Here is a 6,019-nt window from a genome sequence, read left to right on the forward strand (position 1 = left end):
CTACTTTTATTTATATTGTAGTTTGGTGATTTTCTATTTTATTTGTTCTGGTGTCTATATTTTTCTCAAATATATTGCACACATATTATTGCTATTGGATATTTTGTTGGGGTGTTGGAATCATAGTTATGGGGTGCTCATTACATCAAGCAGGGCCTTGGTTATCCTGATTTGCCAATAAGCGGCATTAGAGCTCAAGGGAGTAGTATAATATTTTTGAGAAAAATGACATCTCTCAAGTTTGAGGTGGAGAAGTTTAATGAGAAAGATGATTTTAAAATTTGAAAATTAGGATGTAAGATTTATTGGTACATCAAGGACAACACAAGCTATTACTTGGGAAAGATAAAAACCTGGTAAATATGACTGATGATAATTGTAAGAAACTTGACATGACGTGCCATTTTTTGTTTATATTTAACGAATGAAGTGTTGTTAATACTGTTGGGAAAAAGATGACAACAAATTTGTGAAAAATATGGAAAGTTTGTGTCAAACAAAATCGCTCACAAACTGAATTTTCTTTAAAAAAAAAATTTTATTCCTTGAGAATAAAAGAGGGCGCAAAAGTGTTGGAACACTTATATGACTTTAATAATATCATTTGTCAACTTTAAAGTATTAGTTTGATAATGGAGGATGAAGATAAGGTAGGTCACCTTACTTTGTACATTATCAAAATCCTACGATAACATTGTTACTACATTGAGTTATAGTAAATATTATTCTTTTGATTTGGGCTCAGTTTGTAGAGAACTTCTTGTTAATGAACTTCGAAAAAATGCATCGATGGATGATTTGGAGGGTTGGAGGATGGATATCCTTATGGCAAGAAGGTGTTTAGATAAATGGTTTCGTTCGTCAAGTGATTCCTCAAGTAGTGGATCAAAGTTGAGGGGGTCTTATAGCAAAGGTTGTTGGTTTTGTGACAAGCTTGACCACAAAAAAAAAAAAAAATGTTGTTAAAGAAAAAAAATTCTTCAAAATGTTTCGGTTTGGCAATTGATTTTAAGAATGAGGCTCACCAAATTGATGAATTAACATCTAGTTATATTGAAGATGATGTGTTGATAGTGGGATGTAATCCCACGCACTATCAAAATTGGATACTTGATATGGAGCCACACATCATACATGCCCCGTATATATCGTGGTTTGATGCATATGAGCTATGTGAGGGCGGTTTGGCATCAATGGGAAATAGTTCAATGAGTAAGACGATCGGAATGGGCACGATTTGCATAAGAATGTATAATAGTATGGTTTAGACACTTAAAAATGTGAGACGTGCTGGACTTAAAGAAGAGTTTGATTTCACTTTCTTCTTTAGATATCGAAGGCTACAAATTTATCAGGTACTATGCAGTGCCCAAAGTTTCAAAGGGGGCTCTAGTTATAATAAAAGGAGTATAGGGAAGAAACTTGTATAAATTGTTGGAGAGCACAATTGCAAACGAAATGGTAAATTTGGTTGTAAAAGAAGAAAAAGCTCGGCAAAATGCATAAGGTTTGGCAATAGAAGATCTTGGTGGCATAAAGCAAGGTCTTGATGAAGATAATCGGCAAGGTGGAGAAATCGAGTATACGAGATTTTCACTAGGGGATGTGAAGCTAGAAATACCACATGAATTTCCTTTGGGCCAATGTTTAAAAATTTGGTGAAGGAAGGGTCGATGTGATTAGAGTGTTTCACGGTACTCTAATATTGATTTTAAATATTGCTATGATTTCTATAAACTTTATCATTATACTTGTTTATTATTTCCTTGATTGACTTGTGTTTAGCTTAGAAAGAAATTGTTGGAATGAAGTGAAATGTTGAAATTTAAAAAGTATGGACAAATTTAAAAAGTATGGACAAGTATTGCCAAGGTTTTGAACATACACAAAGCTTTGTGGGAATAAGTTATGTAAGGGATCTTGGTGATTGTGCTTAGTGTGTAGAAAATTATTCACCTAGAACATATATGAGGCAAGATGGCTTCAAGAACTCAATGATGAAAGTGTTGAAGAATGTGAAGTTTGCATAAGAAGCACAAGTATGAAGGAAGATAAACAAGGAATGCTCGTGGAGGTTATTGGGCTAGAGTGCTAGCGGAATTGGCTAAGTTCACTATGTTCTTCAAAAAGGGAATAACCAGATATAGTTGACAAGGCAAAGGTGTGGTTTTGTATCAATGTGGAGATTGTTGGGATATGATGTCAAAATCACTCCCATATGGTATTCCCTCTTTCATGAGAGGTATTTTCGTCACAGAAAATAGGCTCTTTTATGGAGGCTCATACAAGACATTTTTGGAGAGATAAAACAAAAAGGAAAAATGTAGAGAAGCTTGGGGGATTGAAATCGGGCATTTTTTGCTCAAACCCCTAGCACCATTGTGGTCTCGTATGAGCCAATTTTTCATTGGCATATCTTCGTGATAACGATTGGAAATTTCCATTTGAGTTTTCTTTGCTAGTATATGACGTAATCTTTACATAATCCCAAACTTGTAAATTTCTTCCATTGATAGTGAATGTATCATTACCCCTTGCCCGTGAATGTAGCCTATTTTGGGTAAACCACATAAATATCTGTGTGCCATCTATTTTTATTTGTATTGTGGTTTGGTGATTTTTCATTTAATTTATTCTTCTTGTTTCTATAGTTTCTCAAATATATTATTACACATACATTATTATTCTTAAATATTTTATTTACGTGCTAAAATTATTGTTGTGGGTGCTGACCACATTAATAAGTAGGGCATTGGGTTACCCCCAATTTGCCAACACATATTTAGGATTGACAACAAAGTTGTGAGAAGTAAACTTCAGTGAACCAGAGCCATGTGGGGACCGAAAGTCACTCCTTTAAATGGACGGCTCTATGACAAGCATGATTTGGAAGGTCTGAACCATCCACGAGTGAATTGTGATTAGATGGAGATGATTTTCTTTTGGCATGAATCATTCTCAATATTTTATTTCTTTTTTAAGCCAATTGGCTATACACTAGTTAATGTCAATATCAAGGAAATGCATTATTGTAAACTCAAATAATGAAAGGGAACTTTTGATTAAATAATTTCTTTCTCTTGATCAGTGGGGTTTTCTTTTGTTGTTTTACGTGTCAACTCTCTCCCTCTATATTATGCTTCTCTCTCTCTCTCTCTAGACTATGCTTCTCTCTCTCTCTAGGCTAACAGGTTAGTTATGACTTATGCAGGATTGCAAATCCAAATAATAAAAAATCACACCACTTGTAACCCAAGCTTTTATTTTTACCTAACCTATTAAAAAATCACTAATAATTTAAACAAAAAAAGTAGGGGCTTACCATCCTTACTGAATTACTACAAAAAAAAGAAACCTAAATAACGAAAGGAAAAGTAGCAAAGAATTACTTTTTTTTGAAAAAAAAAAAGAAAAAAAAAAAAAAAAAAGAAAGAGAATGAAGCACTTTTACATGCGACACATTATTCTCCCACACTCATAAATAGGACTTAGAAAGATAGATTCAAATTTGTTATTTATAGAAGAAAACAAGTGTCGATAAAGAAATCTCTCTTCCTCCATCTGCCCCTTTCTCTATCATTGGTATTCTACAATTATGAGGAGAGTGAAAAATGACACGTGTCAAGGTGAGATGGAACAAAGAATAAAAACCATGTAATGTGAGGTCGTAGGATTGGGTGGGTTGGGAGTTGGTGTTTGGTTTCTAATAAAGTGACCTTCTTCTCCCTAATTCCTGCCTTTCATGACAATCCAACGGCTGAGATCGACATGAAACAAGCTGACTCAAAATTAACGGTTAATACGGACCAATCCCCAAACAAAGCAATTGAAACCAGTTGTCCTTTTTAACTCCTAGTAGTTTAATTTTTTTTTTCCCTTCTTCATATTGCATCATGAAACACGCGACCGTTTTTTCTCAACTTTTGTTCCGGATCCGGCCCAGTCACATTCCGTCAAGTCTTTGGGGCCGGGTCCAAATCGGGGTCCCATGAAATTTTTTTTCGGATCCGACCCATTGCCACCTTTATGATTAGAAAGAGAGCGAAAGAAATAGAGAGAGAACTTAAAAAGAGCGATAGAAATAGAGAGAGATCTTACGCCACGAAAAAAAAAAAAAAAGAAAGAAAAAAAAAGCTTCCATTGGGTATAAAGAGGGAAAAAGACCAATTTGGCCATAGTACTCCATTCTAAGTAAAGAAAAAATGTATATAGAGCTCAAGTTCTAAACAATCAAATTAAAACGAACCTCAAAAATTTCACTAGAAGAAGTTGTTTTGATACCCAAATATCCTCAAATTGATCATCTTGACATCAAGATGTATGAATATGAGAAAAAAATGGATTTCAAGTTTTGGATAGTATATCTTCCAACGCATTTTTGGACTGACAATTTTCATGATTTTCCAGTTTACATAGATATGCTCGATCAACACTATTTTTGAAACTTTAAATTTCATGATTAATATCATAAAGATGGACCCGGTTTCTATGCGGCCAGCCCGCATATTGTAGAAATGTGGGCTTGGCAATAAATATATTTTTTAAATATAACTTGATCCTAATTTTTAGAGAATATATAATCTTTAACATGTAGATCATGAATATAACAAAAAAAATATTGAAAACTAAAAATAATATAAAATTAAAAACTAAAAGTAATAATTATATTTAAAAGACATTTGGACCGTTAGTTACACTTGTTTTTAGAGTAGACAATCTATTTGCATCCATTTTTAAGATTAATGTTTTATACCTATGGACTGTATATCGTAGAAATACGGTCCAGCCCACATGAAACAATTTTCCCATAAAGATTGGTTAGAGCTTGAGTCTATACAAGCCGCACCCTTCCAGTAAAATATATTATTTGACAAATAGTGTGTTTTCCTTGTAAGGACAGGAGAGAGAAAATAAACAATTTACGAGGAGAGAGAAATGAAACAACTTGACGTTCAAATATAGGAAGGCAGGACAGTACTTTGATAGAAAGAGAAAATAAGCGTTTTTTGGCAATAGAAAACTCTGCGTGCGTTCGCCGTTAGGAGTGGGAAATAGTTTTTTTCCAAAAGTTTATGCTTCCGCTGCAGCACATTTCCACATTCAAGTAAAATCTATGTTTTTAGGACCAAAAATTTGGGATGTAAATACATCCAACATAAATGAAATTACGTAGGCGCTCTCTATTTGCCATAGAAATAACATAGGCGCTCTCTATTTGCCATAAAAAAAAATAATATCCTGTCCTAAAAATAATATCAATTTTAGCAAACTCCGTTGGTCCAACTCGGAACCGACTGATCAAAGTGGAACTAGGCACTAGCCGATTCAATTTTGGTGGTTCGGGTATTTTTCAAAACACATATAAAATATCAAAAAAAATAAGGGATTTGTCTGTAATGTGTTTTTGAATGATTTTATGATTTTGACAACGATTGAAAAATGTTTTGGTCTTTACTACTTTTATTTATATTTTCCATCTTTTTTTTTAGAAAATTTCAAACACACCCCTAGACAAAAATCGATTTTTTAAAATCTAAATTTTCACTACTTTTCAAGTTCATGTGGTTGCGCTTTGTTTAATCATGCTTTAAGTATTTTTTTTATTTTTTTTTGGATTTTTTTTAACATGTTTTGGGCCGGGCGCCTGAGACGTGCCTAGTTAGGCTAGTTGAACTGGCGGTTTATTTGTTACTCGGACCCGGCTCTTTGTTGGTTTATGAAGCTGGTTTTATTCAACGATCCAAAAATATCAAAAAAATTAAAAAAAAGTTTTTAAGAGATGATCTAAAAAAATATTAAATAAGACTAAAAAAGAAAACTAAAAGGTGTTCCTAGGAGACATACCTTACCGGAACGAGTTCGGTTGCTAATTCTTGACCTAGATTTTAAAAACACTGGTCTTGAATTGAATAGAGACGTTTGATTTTAGATGGTAACATTTAACTCTTTCATACTTCAAAAAATGAAAATTATAATTTCTCCAAGCATTCAGATACATAGAATCGGTTTCCCGAGGGAG

This window comes from Amborella trichopoda, chromosome 4 (assembly GCF_054954075.1).
Source record: "Amborella trichopoda isolate Santa Cruz 75 chromosome 4, AtrichopodaSantaCruz75HAP2 v2.0, whole genome shotgun sequence".
Classification (NCBI taxonomy): Eukaryota; Viridiplantae; Streptophyta; class Magnoliopsida; order Amborellales; family Amborellaceae; genus Amborella; species Amborella trichopoda.